This window comes from Bos mutus, chromosome 4 (genome assembly GCF_027580195.1).
Source record: "Bos mutus isolate GX-2022 chromosome 4, NWIPB_WYAK_1.1, whole genome shotgun sequence".
Taxonomy (NCBI): domain Eukaryota; kingdom Metazoa; phylum Chordata; class Mammalia; order Artiodactyla; family Bovidae; genus Bos; species Bos mutus.
The window spans coordinates 3,994,171-4,011,301 of record NC_091620.1 but is presented as its reverse complement, the minus strand read 5'-3'; positions in this window follow the sequence as shown (position 1 = coordinate 4,011,301).

Below are 17,131 nucleotides of genomic sequence, written 5' to 3'. Positions count from 1 at the left end.
GTCCACGACCAATAGGTTTTATGAAGTTCCGGCCATGGGTCCAGCATTACACTTGGCACACTGCGGAGGCGGGTGCAGGGTGATGGGGGAAGCCCCGTGCTTGTTCCAGCCTCTGTGTTCCCCCCACCCCACGAGCCTCCTAGTCACAACTGGACGTGAACGGCCCCCACCGTCCGTCCAGAACCGCCTAACAGGCCTGCCTGCGTCTCGCATCTGCGGCTTCTTCTCACCTTCGTGTCTGGTCCGGGGAAGCGGCAGCTGTCGGGCTGCAGTGTTTCCTTCGCGTACCTGTGAGTGAGGGACTAGTGAGGGGCCGGTGTTTCTGGGAGATGAGCAAGCCGTGTGCACAGAGCAATCACTCTGCCGCCTTCCCGGGGAACACAGACCCTGTCCATCCCCACGGGGTCTGAGCTTAGTGCCACCAGGAGCAGTCTCTCCAGGGAGTGAGTCCTGCCTCTCTAGGGAGAGGGCCCCAGGGCAGATTTACCTCCCCTCCCCCACCCACTCCGCAGAGAAGTCCTGACCCTTGGGGACTGCATCCCTGGACCTGCAGAGCCTGTGTCGGGCCTGGGAGACAAGCGTGTCCCCACTCCCACCGCTCCAGGTACACAGGTGCGCCCTCTGCGGATGGAGAACGCCGGAGGTAGCCGTGGAAAATCGGGCAGTGGAGCGGAGGTGGAGGCCCAGCGCTGCCAGGGCTTTGCCTTGGGCAGAAGCAAGGGTCCACCCATCTCCATCTTACAAATGGAGAGACGGGGTCCTGGAAAGAGGAAGCGAGCGACTCTTAGGAGGCCAGTGAGGGCCTGGAGGAGCAGAGCCCCACCGTAACGCTGACTGGTGGCCGGATGGCTCCCTTATGCACCTCATCCTCCTTGCACTTATGGGTGCAGCCCCTCAGCGAGCCCGGGAGAGAGGGCCTGTGCTCATTCTTCCCATTTTACAGGCAAGGAAACCGAGGCACCACCAGGTCTGTTGACTTGCCCCAGAGCCTCCCCGCCTGGTAAGTGGTGGAGCCTAGGTTTGTGCCCAGCTTGGCCCTGTGCAGTGTCTCCTCTTGTCAAGTGACCCCTGTCCCCTGGAGGAGCCCCACCTCCATCGGTGAGCAGGGGCAGCAGAAGGGGGCAGGAGAAGTTAGGGGCACACGCCCTTGGCCACCTGGAGCCAGCCTGTCACCCTCAGAGCCTCCCAACGCTGTCCAGGAGGGCGGATGCCTCGAGTCTTCCCAGACAAAGGGACACAGCTGGCCACAAAGCCCGGTCACCCCCGCCGGGAGGGGTTCCATACGCCGACCCCGGCTCCCGCTCCCTCTCTTCCTCGGCTTTGATCTGATGAGTCTTAATCCCCGCTGATGACCTGGCCTCTGTCCATCTGTTTCCGTCCACTCTCTAGGCAGCAGCGCTGGCCTCTTTGGGATTCTCTGGCCCGAACACCTGTTCCCACTGGCAACTCTCGTTCCCCAAACCTCCCACCTTCCCACCCTTCCCACAGGGTGGCCCAGATCCCGCCTCCCCAAGTAAATGTCCCTTAAACTGTCAAGAAAAAGTCAAGCATATTTAATACACAGCAGAGAGGAGCCAGGCAGTGTGTTTAATAACAGATTGGATGATTTCCTCTGAAGTAAGTAAAATAATATTAAAAGTTAGGTGCTTTTTTATGAGACTCTTGGAGAAGGAAATGGCAACCCACTCCAGTATCCTTGCCTGGCAAATCCCGTGGACGGAGGGACCTGGCAGGCTACTGAGCAACTTCACTCACTCACTCACTCTAGAAAACTTAGGTCCCCTAGAAAACAAAGCGTTTTGTTCTAGTTCATTTCAAGGCTTTCAACCCCAAAGTTGAAAATACCAGTGAAGACTTAGGAGGCTTCCAGGACAGTGGCTCCCTGCATAGCTCTGGGGCCCGGCAGATGTGGTTTAGAGACCTGCCCTGCTACTTACTAGCTGTGTGGCCTTGCCTGAGTCTCTCACCCTCTTGAGTCTCATCTCGGCAGTTAAGTGGGGCAGAAGCAATGATCAGGGGTTGCTGTGAAAGGCTTGGGGCTTGATGCCTGTCATCACCGCTTTCCTCTTGGCCACTCTTTTAAAAAAAAATTGTTTTTACTTATATTCGGCTGCACCGAATATAAGGTCTTAGTGGAGGCATGTGGGCTCTAGTTCCCTGACGGGGGATCGAATCCGGGACAAGGAGAGCCGTGGGAGCTGTTCCTTGGGCCCGCCCCCGCGCCTCGGCTACTGGACCATCAGGGAAGCCCTCTGCCAGTCCTTGTGATCCAGCAGGCCCGGATGCCAGGGCCTGGTGCAGGCAGGGGAGGAGAGGCTGGAGGGAGAGGTGGGCCTGGGCGGAGCGGGGGCGGGCGGAGGACGCACAATGGGCCCCTTTACCTGCTGGCGGGACAGCTGCATCCCATTTGCCTGGAAAACAAAACCGCACTTCTATTCAGATTCCAGGTTTCAAAGTCAGAGGCTGCCGGAGATGGAAAGAACCTTGGTGAGTCTCGGGAAGAGGACCTATTGCTATTGAGTTCTCCTTCAGCCCGGTCCACGAAGGTGGAAGAGCCCTCCTGTGTCTGAAACCGCCTGGCCAGAATCCGGACCTCTGATTGGAGGGGAATCTGGCCGGCTCAGATTTCCCCTTCGTGGCCTTTTTCTGGAAGCCCAGGAGGAGGCGCTGGTGAGCAGCACAGCATGTGGGGCGCAGCCGGGCCGGGCGCGGGGGCGGGCCCAAGGAACAGCTCCCACGGCTCTGCTCCCGCCTCTGGAGCCTCTGTCTTCTCTTTCGTGTAAAAGAAATGAAAACCCTCGGTCACGTTCACCAAGCCTCCCACGACCTTTGCTGGAAAAAAAAAAAAACAACCTGACGACAGCAACTGCACCCAGATGGGAAATTACAGTTAAATTAAAAGGGGCCCGGCTCTCGCTGTGCAGAGGAGGCTGTGCGGGGCTGGGGGTTGGGACGGGGGTAGAGGCGGAGCCTTTGAAGTTGGGGGCTGAGCACTTGTGCACCTTGCAGTGGACAAATGGATTGTCATTCAGACAAAATCAAATCCCTCGAGAGGGTGCCCAGCGTGAGAAGCTGGGCAGACACTGACGTCTGGCCATCGGGGGCAGGAGGACTGCTTCCCAGGGGCAGTGTTGCCCCTGCCCCACGAACACAGCCTGAGCCCCGAAGTGCCCCGCCCCTCTGCCCTCTCCCCCAGGGAAGTCCCCGCAGCAGGAGCCCCGAGCACTGCTTCAGCATCCCACGAGGCTGTTGAAACCCAAACACAGTCTATTCACGCAGAGTGTCTCTTGAGGTCTCAGAGGTGCCCCTGGGAGGTTCCCACACGCAGCCGCCACACTTCCCACAACGCCTGGGAAATTGTGCTTCCTGAGGGCCGGGCCCCCCTCAGTCTTGTCCAACGATGGGCCGACAAGGCATGAAGCTCCCACGTCCCTGGAGAAGCACAGGTGACCTGTCAGCCCCTGTGCCGTCCGCACGTGGAGTGCTTGTTTGTAACCGGTGGCGACAGCTCCGGTAGATGCAGTCTTAGCTGGAAACTCTCACGCCTTCTCTTGTTTCAGCATCTGGAGCTTCTGAAGGGCTGTGGGGGTGCATCTGCAGGACTCTCCTCGCCTACTGGAGACCTTGACGGTGAATATCCACGTCTTGCTGACGTAGGTGCTGAATCCGTTCCAAGGCGCTCGGAGAAAACAGACCATGAGGGTGAACCGAAAAGACCAGAAGAGAGACAGGCGGGGGAGAAACGGGTCATCTGCTGGCCTCCCTGGTTCCAGAAGCTGGTGGCCTCTTTCTCCTGCAATGCTGCTATGGGCGTAGGGGTGGGTGCTGCTGGCTGTGGGGTAATTCCGTCCTGTCGGGAGTCCAGTGAGTGGACGCCAGGCAGCTTTGCCACAGTGTCCGCGGACAGTTATGATCCAGTGGGGCCCTGGCCCCTGGAGGTTGGGAGGTGCCGGGGGAGGCCCACCAGCCTCCCTGCAGTGGCTGGCTCACTCCCCTCCTGCTGTGTCTTCATTCTGCAAACATCCACCGGCTGGAGCTGAACTGCTGGCCACACCCAGAAACTAGAAATGCATCCGAGGTGGAGGATCACAGAGGAGGGATGAGCACTGGGAGGGGACCAGCTTGGGGTGCTGGGACGGGCTCGGGGTGCTGGGGACAGGCTCAGGGGTGCTGGGGACAGGCTCGGGGGTGCTGGGGATGGGCTCGGGGTGCTGGGGCGGGCTCAGGGGTTCTGGGACAGGCTTGGGGGTGCTTGGGACGGGCTCGGGGTGCTGGGACAGGCTTGGGGGTGCTTGGGACGGGCTCGGGGTGCTGGGGATGGGCTTGGGGGTGCTGGGCACGGGCTCTGGGGTGCTGGTGACAGGCTCGGGGTGCTGGGACAAGCTCGGGGCGCTGGGGATGGGCTCGGGGTGCTGGTCACGGGCTTGGGCTGCTGGGGATGGGGCCTGGGTGCTGGGACAGGCTCGGGGTGCTGGGGACAGGCTCGGGGGTGTTGGGATGGGCCCTGGGTGCTGGGACAGGCTCGGGGTGCTGGGATAGGCTTGGGGTGCCAGGAGGGAAGGTGGCCCACACCATGAGCCTGCACTGGCCCAGGGCCAGGCGTGGGTTTTGCCTATGCCCTGGCACAGCCAACCTTGTGAGCCGGGGCAGGCTGGCAGTTTCCGAGACCCGGCCGCCTGCCTCCCCCTCGGTGGTGCCGTGGGAACCTGGGGCCTGGGGGAGTGGAGAGGTTCTCTCTCTCTGCAGCTTTCCCTTTTCCGGAAGCCCAAGGGGAGAGCGGTCCTGCTCTGCCCCACTCTGTGGCTTCTCACCATGCCTCCCAGGCAGGAGCCGGCGAGGACTCCTGGTGGGGTGGGGGGCTTGACCTGAACATGCTCTTCCTGGGGTGAGTGGTATGTCCCCCCCAGTCACGTCCTGCCCCGAACCTCAGAGGTGACCTCACTTGGAAGGAGAGCCTTTGTAGATGCCACTAGGTAGGTGCGCCCTAAATACACCAACTGGTGCCCTTACAAGAAGAAGAGAGGACGCAGGGAGACCCCCAGAGGACGCAGCCTCTGGGCACCGTGCGGGCAGAGACTGGGGCGGCTCATCCAAGCTGAGGAAGCCGACGACATGGCACCCCCAGGAGCTGGAGAAGGCCTGCAGGTTTCAGGGCACATGGCCCTCCCACACCTTGACCCTGCACTTCTAGCCTGCAGCCATGGAGAGCACGTTATTGCTGTTTCAGGCGCCCGGCCTGTGGGGCTTTGCTACAGGAAACCCCGTGTGAGGCTGAAACGCCCTGCAGAAGAGGACGAGGCAGGTGGCTGGCGGGCGGCCCTGAGGCCAGGGGCTCAGGGTCCCTCTCACTGGCTGTGATGGCACTGTGATCTGGTACCCATTGATGCCCTGTGTGCCCATGACGGGTGAGCCAGGCCCTCGGGGCTCCAGGGTGTGATCTGAGCACCCTGAAAGCCCTCTGCCTTTTCCTTCCGGCCGCCCCCAGGCCCCACCTGAAGCTCCCGCCCGGCCTGCCTTGGTGTCCCTGGCTATGTTGTAGTGTGGCAGAGCCCGCAGGAGACGTGACATTGCTGCCCACTGCCCACCAGCCCCACAGCGTTCCATGGGCTTTTGCTTAGAGCAGGCAGGAGCTGGGGCCATGTAACCTTGATAGGGGGACACAGCTTTGTGACATGCCAGGCGCCCTTCGGGGGGGCAGGTGGGATCTGGCCGCATGTCTGTTAGGAAACGTGTGGACGAGACCACGTAATGTCTAGGCAGAAAAGAGGGCCCGGTACCCCACTGCTGCGCTGCGGGGGTCAGGACATGAGGGCCAGGGGAAGGGTGGGCCTGTGTACAAGCCCAGGATATGTTCAGGATAGCCCACCGCTCCGGCCACGCCCCTCAGCCTCCTTCCTTCCTTCCTCCCCCGTGTCACGACTGGCTGTCTGCTTCCTTTTTTCCCCCGAAGCATGCACGTCTTTGTCTGCCGTGTGGCTCCAGGCCTGCAGCGTCTCCATCAAAATGATTGAAACTGTCACTCGGAGCCGATGTTCACTTAGGCTTCCCTGTGCCAAATTACCCTCGCAGTGAGGTGCCTCCTCGGGTCCCTGGGAACTTCCTGCAGAGAACGGACATCTGTGTCAGTGTTTCCCAAACAGTGTCCCTCGGAACACCAGTTTCTCCAGGTGTTGATGCTATTTGTCCTGAAGAAGGGAAGGGGGAGGTTTCTGAGGAAGAAGCAGTCAGGGTCTCCTCCTGTACGCAGAGTAAAGGCTCTGAGAAGGCTGGAGGTGAACATGCCCGTGTGGTTTTATGTAAACAGACAGGCATCTTCCCCAGTATCCTTCCCCAGGGAGCAATACTGAAACCTCTGCGTCTGCAACTGTCTGGGAGAATCCTGTTTCGCAACGTGGATGGGAAATGGTCTGACGGGCATATCATCTCTGTTTTGTGACCTTGTAACTGAGCAGCTGTGCCCACCGGGAGGTTTGGAGGGCTGTCGTCTGGGCCGATCCCAGGGGAAATGATGGAGCAGAGTTGGTTTGTCTCCACTGCCTGTGGGCTTCACTCTTTGTCCACTTCTTCCCTGTCAGTGTCCGCACTCCCCGACCTGCTCATATCCCCTGTGTTGTGATTCTGCCCATCTTTCCGCTCTCTAAAATCCCCTTTCATGACCAGAATGGAAAGCTTGTTTATACTAACGTGTAAATGACTAGCCCACTGAGAGTGCTTAACTTTGGTGTGGTCAGGCGGCTTTGTGCACACCACCCACAGGCCCCGGGCTGTTTGCCTCGAAACAGAGGACCATCTCCTGTTTTCCCCTTCCCTGCCCCCCTGTGCCTTGGGGCCACCAAAGATTGTCCGACCCAACCCAGCAGTACAACCTGGGTCTCAGCCACAGGCCACAGCCGCTGGAGGAGGGGTGAGGGGGTGGGGCTCTAGTGTGTCCACCTACAAGCTTCCCTCCCTCTCCCCAGCTGCCCTTGGGGTCTCCAAGGCAGCTTCCCGAGCCCACCGTCCGGAGTTTGGGAGCAGAAAGGCCTTTCCTTCCTGAGTCACAAGTTCAAGTGCAGATGGGCCTTCGTCTTTCTTTCCTCAGCTGTTTCCCGCGGTGTGGCGATCACCCAGCAGCCCGTGCACGTTCTTACTCGGTGTAGCGGAGACAGGGACTGTCTCCCTGGACACAGCCTCTCTGCCTTGGACGGTGGACTCACTCTCCTGTTTGTCGGGGGCTCAGCCGCTCACAGGGGCCCGGCTCTGGTCCCCCCTCAGGTGGGCGAGGGCAGGAGGCCGTGTGGCAGGTGGGCAGTAGGTGCGCCCTACCCTCTTCCCACCCTCCTGTGGCTGGTGTGTGCCTTGTGCACTGGGGGTGGCGGTGACCCTAGGATGTAGCAGGGCGGTACCTGCTGTGGGCACCTCGAGGGGCAGAACCACCAGCCCCTCACCCCGCCTCCCACCACCACACTTGGGAGACAAACAGTCTCCAGCTAAACCCTCAGGAGAGCATCCAGGGAATGCTCCCCTGAATCAGCATGGCTGACATCCTGGTTATCTGTCCTGGGTGTCTGTCACACCTTGGTGGGGGGCTTAGGGTTGCCAGCTGGGGGCAAAATGAAGTGTAAACAGTGGTGTTTGCAGGGGGAGGGTGATGGTGCACGAAAGATGGGGGCAGGAGTGGTGCCTACCGCAGGTGTCCCTAAATTCGGGTGGCGTGTCTTTGCGTCTGTGCCTCTGTGGCCGAGGATGGTGGATAAAGGGGGTGTCGGAGGCCTGCCTTCTCAGTAAGAGAGGAAGCTGGAGGGTTGGGGTGGGGGGGCCCTGGGTTCCAGCCTGGGCACCCAGACAGGAGCAAGTGACCCTCTGTGGTTCCTGCCCTTCTGTTCTGCTCTCGTTACCCACCCTCCTGAGCTGGTCCCCAGCCCAGGGTCTCCTGCCCGGTGTCATTAGAGCCAGTAGAACAAGAGGGAGCTCAATCAGCAGTGGAAGAGAGCTCCGTCCTCTGATGGAAGGGCCGGAGGTGCCAGTCCGGCTCCAGGGCACTCGCTGTCCCACCAGGGAGCGGACAAGCGGCCTTATCGGGTCTGCTCAGGGCTCCCCTGGGGGCTCAGACGGTAAAGTATCTGCTTGTAATGCAGCAGACCTGGGTTCAATCCCTGGGTCGGGAAGATGCCATGGAAAAGGGAGTGGCAACCCACTCCAGCATTCTTGCCTGGAGAATCCCGTGGACAGAGGACCCTGGTGGGCTACAGTCCGTGGGGTCGCAAAGCTGAGCAACTAACACTTTCACTTTCAGGGGCAGGGGGCGGGGCTCTCGGGGGCGGGGCTCTCGGGGGCGGGGCTCCTGCTCCAGATGGTATTGCCGCACCCAGCGCCTCTGCACACGGCCCTCTGCCGCCGCCATCTTGAATCGTGCACACGGCCCTGAGTGAGGTGCCCGACGCAGCCTTTTCTTAGCAGAGACTCTGATCTGAAGGGTGGGGTGGGGGGCGAGGTCTCTGCATGCGGCCCGCTGTGAGCAAGTGGAATCACAGGAAACACCAGGAAGAAAATTGTGTTTATATATAAACACACATATATGTAAAAAAACAGATTTCTTTTATTACCCAGATTCTATATTTATCTCTCAGGCGTTGATAATGGGCTCTGCTGGTGAAGAAGCTGCAGGACGAAGCTTATGAGGGAGGCTGTGTGTACAGGCCCGTGTGTGTTCATATGGGCACACGCGTGTGTGTGTACACGTGCATGTGTTCTGGCTGGGCCTTCCTGCATCAGCAGAGAGAAGCTTTAGTTCCCCAAGAGAAGCCGTGGATTCGGCGGGGCTGCAAAGAGGCTCTCTTACAAAGTCTGGGTTGGTTTGCGGATGTTGGCAGAGCTGGGTGGGCGGGTGGACCGGGCCGCAGGGATGGGAGTAATTGGCCACATGAAAGACGCTAGTCATTGGCTCTCCCTGTGCGGAGCGGCCGCGAACGCCCTGTGGATTATTATATGGAGGGAATGAATTTTAAAAATTTATGCTTCCCGTGTTCTTCTCTTCATCACGTAGTCCTTTAAATATATCCTCAGCAGGCAATCTGAAATATTTAAGAGGATCATTCTTGATTAAAATCCAATAAAAGGTGGGGGTCGTCTTCCACATACGACAGGCACTGCGTCACCCGAGGCGGGAGTGGGGGGCTCCCACGTGGGCCTCCCTGTGCTCCTCTCCTCGATGCGGCCCACCCCCCAGGTCCATCCCTTGAGTCAGGACTCCTGGCGCGCCCCTTCACTTGGGAGGTCTGTACTGGGCCCCAGGACGGGGTCCCGTTTCCCCGGTCCCCTCTGCTCTGTGAGTGGCTGGCGCATCAGGCCACCAGGCGGTTTGGGTGGTGGTCTCTGGGGCCCACCTGCGGTCTACTGCCTGGACCCAATGCACAGGCGCCTTGGACGCCCAGGGCCCTTCCCGAAGGTCAGCACTCAGACCCGCACCTGGACACCTAGCGTGTGTAGGCAAGACTGCCCGTGCGCCGGGGAAAATCGTTTTTGTCTCTTCCTTTGAGACGGGACCTGCGTTTACATGAAGCGCTCTTTTAACTAACATCCTATAGTGTCTTGTCCAGCGGCTGCACCGCGCTGATGTCTTGGTGGTGGGACACTCTGCTATTTTGCTGCTTTGAAATTGTGAAAAGCATTTGAACTGACTGGTACCTCCCAGGGCCCAGGAGAGCCCTTGCAGCCTGAAAAATGGAATAGAGACAAATTAAATGATAATATCGCACCTGCTCCGATCTGCAATTTAGACTCTTAATGAGAAAACAATGAATGGCTTCGCCTTTCTGCTGTGTTGGAAGCGCTCATCACAGTTGTTCAGGTTAGAGAAAAACCCCTCTCCTTCCCCAGCCTTTGCTATGTGGGCCCGGTGTAGACGGTTCCCCCATCCCCAGGGTCAGGGCGCTCCTTGGGTCTGGCGGGGCATCTGAGTCCCTGCAGAGAACAGCAGAGGAGCCGCCTCCTGGAAATACTGGCCCAGAAGCTTGGTGTCCACCCGCGAGCCCTGGAGAGCTCTCAGCGTCCACTCCATGGCAGGCGATCTGGAGAGTGAGGCTGTCTGCAGTGTGCCCCAGGTGTAGCCCATGTTCTAGAAGATTCTAAGAGGAGGAAAGGCCTCTGGGGGCAGGGAGTGATCTCTGCCACAGCCCCTGAGGAGCTGCTACTGTCCAACAGCCACTCCTGAGGGGACATCCCCCCCTGCTCAGTCACACCCCAACACCAGGCTTCGCTGAGCTTCCCTCGGACCAGGGTCCCATCGGAAAGGGCTGAAGGGAGCTTGTCCCTGCCCATGGGCAACTGACCCTTTGCCGGCAGGAGGAGAGGCACCCAGGACAGGTTCCTGGGGCCTGTAGACAGCATTTGCGGACCCTGTGCCTTTCCCAGAGAGCTCTCTGTGTTCTCAGGGGCTTCCATGGACCCTAGTGGCTGAGAGCCACCGTTACCGTCAGGCTTGGCCAGGTCCCGTCATCCCCCTGCTCCGGGTCTGTGCTTGGCTGCAAAGGGCAAAGCTGTGCAGTGACACGGCAGCGACGTGAGCAGAAAGCCAAGCTGGAGTGTGGGGGGGCCGGGCAGGCGTCGTGAGCCCCTCCCCTCCGGCACTGCGGGAGCCCCTCCCCAGTCGTTGGTGTGCGGGAAGAATTCCCAGCCTTTGCTCTGTGTTTTCCCCTTACTAATATGATCTCCAGCTGTTTGCCTCCATGAAGAAAAAACAAGTTCATTTTCCTTCATTAATGTGCCTGCTTCCAGAGCGACTCCTTTAGGATTCATTCTGGCAGAGGCTGCAGCATCTGTTACCGTTTTTACCTGGGCCCCACGGGCAAAGGTTCTTACCTTGCCGGCTTCAGAGGGTCGTGCATAAGCGTCTACTCTCTCCTCCCCGGGTGTCGACAGCAGGCAGGAGCCGCTGGGAATTAACGGAGGCCCCCTTCCCCCGCCAGGTCAAACAGCCGGATTTGGCAGCCCAAGACACCTGAAGGCAGGTGTGCACGCCTGGCGGGGGCCCTGGTACCCCTTCCCTTCGTTACTGAATCCTGACGATGTCCACTGCACTGATTCCTCCCGACTGAGTCCTCAATGCGGGCTTAGGGGAGAACCCACTTTCCTTCTGGGACTCGTGGGTGCCCGGGCGTTCCTGCAGACCCTGGTAACCCACTGAAGGGAGTCAGTTTGCAGCCTGGTGCAGCAGCTGGTTGAAACCAGGCAGGCTGTGAGGTGGCCCGATTGCAGTCTGGGTGGATCTGGTGTTTCTTTCCACTGCATAGAGAACTTAACTTTCTGCTGGTTTATGTTTTGGCCACTGAAGTGTCATCCCTTTCTCAAACTCTCATTTTGAACAATCTGGCAAGCCAAGCCCCAGCCCCAGCCCCTGTAACTTCAGTGAATAAACTGCCAAGAGCTCCATCCAGTTTGTGTGCAGATTAAGACACAGAATGGGATACATACATTTTTTTTTTCAGCATCAAATTCCCGTTGAGATTTGCCTTTAAAAAAGTACCTCTAAGCCTCCAGTTGGTCTTTGATGAGGAGTGGGCTGGGTCGGGGGTGCGGGGGATGCGGAGGAGGACGCAGGTGCCGCACTGGCCACTAGGGGGCCCTGGCGCCGCTCAGCGGGAATCTCCACGTTATCCGGAATGAGCCCTGCGCCTCCACCCGGGGCCTTGCAGCCAGCGACCGGGGGTCAGCAGGGATCCTGGGGGATGTGTCTGTGGAGGTGATCAGGTTCCAGGCGGGGTGCAGAGGTGTGAAGTGATGGAGGCGGTCTTGGACAGGAACCCCTTTCTCCTCAAATGCAGCCCCCCAGGGGTCCGGGAAAGCCCACGCTCCACGGAGCTCGCTGACCACGGACAAAACAGGGTCACTGCTGGGGTCAGCCACGGGCAGGTCTGAGAAGCAGAGGCGGGCCCTGCCCAGACGGGTCTATAGCAGTGGGAAGTAATTTCCTGGGAGGTGGGTCTTGGGACATCAGAAATCTACATTGGCTTGGTAGGAGACAGGGAGGAAGGGCGGATCTTTCTGGAACACGGGGTCTGAGGAAGCAGGGTCCCCTTCTCTTCCCCAGGTGTGTGCTGGGGGGCAGGCAGGGAAGTCCTAGGGTTCGGGCACGGTGTGGGGTCGGCGCTGCTGGGCACACAGGTGGCGGATCTGTGCTTCCGTCCCTGAGGCTGTACCCCTGGGGACACTGGGCACATCTGGGGACATTCTTCATTGGAAAGGAGGAGCTAGGCAGAGGCCTGAGATGCTTGCCAGTACCCTGCAGGGCCCAGGGCGGCCCACGGCTAACGGGTCCCTGGGCCCCGTGTCCAGTGCTGAGGCTGGGGAGCCCCGATCCAGGGGGGATGTCCTGACGTTGGGTCCCCAGGGCTGGGCGGGCACTGGGGCTGCGTTCCAGACACCCCTCGTCTGGGCAGGGGGCACAGCGCCCTCACTCTTGGGCTCTGGGCACTGGATTTGCCCCTTTAAGGCAACGGCACCCCACTCCAGTACTCTTGCCTGGAAAAATCCCATGGACAGAGGAGCCTGGTAGGCTGCAGTCCATGGGGTCGCTAAGAGTCGGACACGACTGAGCGACTTCACTTTCACTTTTCAACTTCATGCGCTGGGGAAGGAAATGGCAACCCACTCCAGGGTTCTTGCCTGGAGAATCCCAGAGATAGGGGAGCCTGGTGGGCTGCCGTCTATGGGATGGCACAGAGTCGGACACAACTGAAGCGACTTAGCAGCAGCAGCAGCAGCACCACCTGGACCCCTCCCTGCCTTCGCCCCTCAGGTACCTATGGGCACCTGCTCTGTGCCAGGCTGGGCGAGAGGAGTGCCTACTGGGTCCTTGTCAGGAAATGAGGCATTCTACACAATTGGGCTGTTGGATGCAGACCTCCGGAGGGAAGGTCCCTCCATCTCGGAGACCCTCTGGGTCTGTGATCCCGGGCCCTCATGCAGGACCTGGGACAAAGCTGGTCAAATGGATCAGCCGCAGGCCCCTCTGTGTGGCCACCAGGCTGGGGGAGCTGGCCCGGGGCACCCTGGACGGGTGTCTCTGCCTCAGCACTCTCTGGGAAGTGAGCAGGGTTCCAAGTTGGAGCCTAAGAAGTAGGTTTGAGACAGGGTCTGGCTGAGCCTCTGTCCCCACGGCCTGGAAACAGGGGTCAGAACCTCGTGGTCACTGTGCCTGTCTCTCCCCTCGCCTTGCTCTGTCACTCCACTGCACACCCCCTCACTAAGCCCTGTCTTGCCCTCCCCTGCAGCGGAAAGGGCTATAGGCTATTCCCTGTCTGGGGACGAGCACTCCCAGCAGACTCCACATCTTTGGGACAGCCCCCCTCCGGCCCACCATGTGGCCCCTGAACTGGTTGAAGTCATTGGGCCTAAAGCGAAGAAGAACTAAAGAGCCTCTTGATGAAAGTGAAAGAGGAGAGTGAAAAAGTTGGCTTGAAACTAAAAATTCAGAAAACTAAGATCATGGCATCCAGTGAGACTTCATGGCAAGCAGATGGGAAAACAGTGGAAACAGTGACAGACTATTATTTTGGGCTCCAAAATCACTGCAGATGGGACTGCAGCCATGAAATTAAAAGACACTTGCTCCTTGGAAGAAAAGCTATGACCAATCTAAACAGCATGTTAAAAAGCAGAGACGTTACTTTACCAACAAAGGTCTGTCTAGTCAAAGCTATAGTTTTTCCAGTAGTCATGTGTGGATGTGAGAGTTGGACTATAAAGAAAGCTGAGCACAGAAAAATTGATGCTTTTGAACTGTGGTGTTGGAAAAGACTCTTGAGAGTCCCCTGGACTGCAAGGAGATCCAACCAGTCCGGTCTAAAGGAGATCAGTCCTGAATATTCATTGGAAGGACTGATACTGAAGCTGAAATTCCAATACTTTGGCCACCTGATGCAAAGAACTGACTCATTTGAAAAGACCCTGAATGCTGGGAAAGATTGAGGGCAGGAGGAGAAGGGGACAATAGAGGATGAGATGGCTGGATGGCATCACCGACTTCATGGACATGAGTTTGAGCAAGCTCCAGGAGCCAGTGATGGACAGGGAGGCCTGGCGTGCTGCAGTCCATGGGGTTGCAGTCCAGACACGACTGAGCGACTGAACTGAACTGAACTGCTGGTGCAGTGACCAGGACTGAGGGGTCTGCGTGTGAGCTGTAGGGCAGTGTTGGGAGCCTGGTTGTGTGGGTTCTCAGCTATAGGTCCTGAACAGTGCGTGGGGCTCTCTTGAGCTGGGGCAGCCTGTCCCCAGAGGTCTGAGTGCTGATCGCCCAGGCTGGCCAGCCCCACTGCTGGCCCTGCTCTGTGGGATGGAGCCCGGCCAGCGGCAGTGGGGGCTGGAGACGGCCCCCTGGGTCAGCAGGCAGAGGAGGGGTCTTGCTCCCCCTTTGGAAGAAGCCCCCCTTTCTCGGCCTGAAGCCCGTTGGAACCGACACATCTCCGCTGCTACAGGAGAGAGCGGTCCTCTGCCCTCCCAACGTGCTCGGCCCCTCCTCCCCTGCACTGGGGAGGCTGGGGCTCTCTCCAGAGGGTACCCCATAAAGCACGGTCCACTCGGGAGGACACAGAACTGGCTTCCTGGTCTGCCTCTGTCACAGTTTGTTGGAAAACCGTAATGAAAATTGCATGCAGAAATACGATCAAGGTGACTTTTTTCATTTAACTTATGTGGAGGCCAAACATCAGAGCGATTAATGACCAGGCTGGCACGAGTGATTTTCAGCGCTTGATCTGGATATTCCTGAGTATGTCGGCTATCTCCCACATGGCATAACGTTGATTGTTCTCAATCAATATCTTGATTTGGTTGCTATCAACTTCAGCTGGTTTACCCTCTCCTGGAGCATTGTCCAGCGAGACATCTCCAGCACGAAGCTTTGCAAACCGCTTTTGACGTGTTCCACCAGTCACAGTGCCTTCTCCATACACTGCACAGAGCTGCTTTTTCTGCATTTCAGTTGCGTTTTTACCTTTAGTGAAATAATAAAGCATAATATGCTGAAAATGTTGCTTTTTTCCTTCCGTCTTTAAATTAAAATGGCCACACAAAAATTCACCACTTCTGATAGGTTTTTTAAATGCTGATATGACAGCTGTCACAATACAATCTAACAAAATTGTTTCGGACGAAGTTAAAGACAACCAAGGGCTGCTGGAGTCGCCTTACGGAAGAACCCAAATGAGCGTTTGGCCAACCCCAGTACCTTAAAAACAAACAAAGCAAAAAATCCCAAACCACGCCTGGGTATAATTCTGAATGAACCAAGGATTATGGGGTTGACTTTAGTCACTGACTGTAGCCAAGTGGCTGGAAATACCAGCCCCCGCCCTGGACGGCCAGAGGGCACCACGTGAGCAGCTGACAGCGCGTGTTCCTGAGTCTCACACTTTTTCTCCCTTAATGTAAGTGCTTAAGTTGGCCAGGCGTTCATCTTGATTACTGGTCCCTGAGCTCTGGGGCTTAAGGACTCCTTGACGTAGGTTGGCCTGGGCTCTGAAGACTGTTTTAAAGTTAATATGACTGAGCAGATGCGATCTGTAGAGGCGTTTCCGTGAAACTGGGCCATGCGTCAGTCCTTTTAAGCTTGTAGTCCAGGCGCTCGCTGTGTTCTTCGTTCTGTCCGCTGTTGGCTCCCAGGTTTTCATCTACGCTCAGAATCTGTTGAGCTGCTCTCACTGCTCTCCTTTGGACCTGTGGTCACCACTTAGACTGTCGGGATTCTAACCCTGGCTCTGCCCTTCGCTGTGCTTCCTTAGGCAAGTTACCTGTCTGCCCTGTGCCCTGTTTCCTAATCTTGAAATGTGACCAGGCTCCACTTTATCAGGTGTGCTGTTCAGTCACTCAGGCATGTCCGATTCTTTGTGACCCCGTGGACTGCAGCACGCCAGGCTTCCCTGTCCTTCACCATCTCCCAGAGCTTGCTCAAACTCATATCCAGTGAGTTGGTGATGCCATCCCACCATCTCATCCTCTGTGGTCCCCTTCTCCTCCTGCCCTCAATCTTTCCCAGCATCAGGGTTTTTCTAATGAGTCGGCTCTTTGCATCCGGTGGCCGAAGGATTGGAGTTTCAGCCTCAGCATCAGTCCTTCCAATGTATATACAGGACTGATTTCCTTTAGGATGGACTGGTTGGATCTCCTTGCAGTCCAAGTTTCTCTCTAGAGTCTTCTCCAATGCCACAGTTCAAAAGCATCAGGTTATTGTGAGGGTTAAACGAGATGATGCAGACCAAGTGCTAACAGTGGCCGGCACACATCCAGGCCCCAGTAGATCCTCTATGAGTGTGCTGGTCATTATGACCTCTGTGCTGGCCACTCCATGGTCACTTGGAGTGACCCATGGCTTTAGGTGAGGGCTGCATCATCAGCATGAGCGTGCGGATCTGTCAGGCTCCGGAGCAAACACCCGTGTGTCCCTGGGTGCTCAGTGGTGAGGAGGCCCTGGCTCTCCACCCACCAAGCTTTTCATGCACTGTGTGGCTTCTCCGCTTTCTCTGAGATTGTTGATTGCATAACAGAGCGTGTGGCTGGTAGCATGGTCCCAGGCAGGTTCTGTTCTTCAGAACACTTGGGAGGAGGGGAGGTTAGAGGTGCTTCATTCTGCTTCGTCCAGAGCCCTTGGTTTAGATCTGATTTTTCTTTGGTCTGTTCCCACTGTTTGACTTTCAGCTAAAGATGTAACAGAAACACCCTACTGCGACTCCTCCGTGCATTTGCTCATTGATTCCGCAGACGTAGACTGGTTATCTATGCTAAGCACTGTCACCGTGTATTGTATTTATATCACTGAAGGGTCTGTCCTGGTGCTTTTCCTTAACACTAAGAGCTGCTCCAAAGAAGAACTGAAATGTTTACCTCCAGTGACAGACAGCTTTATCAGCTTATAGACAATCTACTGCGTATTAATACTCGGCCTTTGTACATAAGACTTGGGGACCCAGAGAGAGACATACAGAACTGGGCTGCTAGGTTAGATATTGTTTATCCCTCCAACTCAGACACTTCAGGGCATGAAAGGAGAGATACTAGCAATTATGCTGAGAAAACAGGCAGGAGCTGGGACTGTCCCAGGAAGCCAGAACATACAGTCCCCTGAACAGAAAGACAGAGGGAGCCTCTTCATACA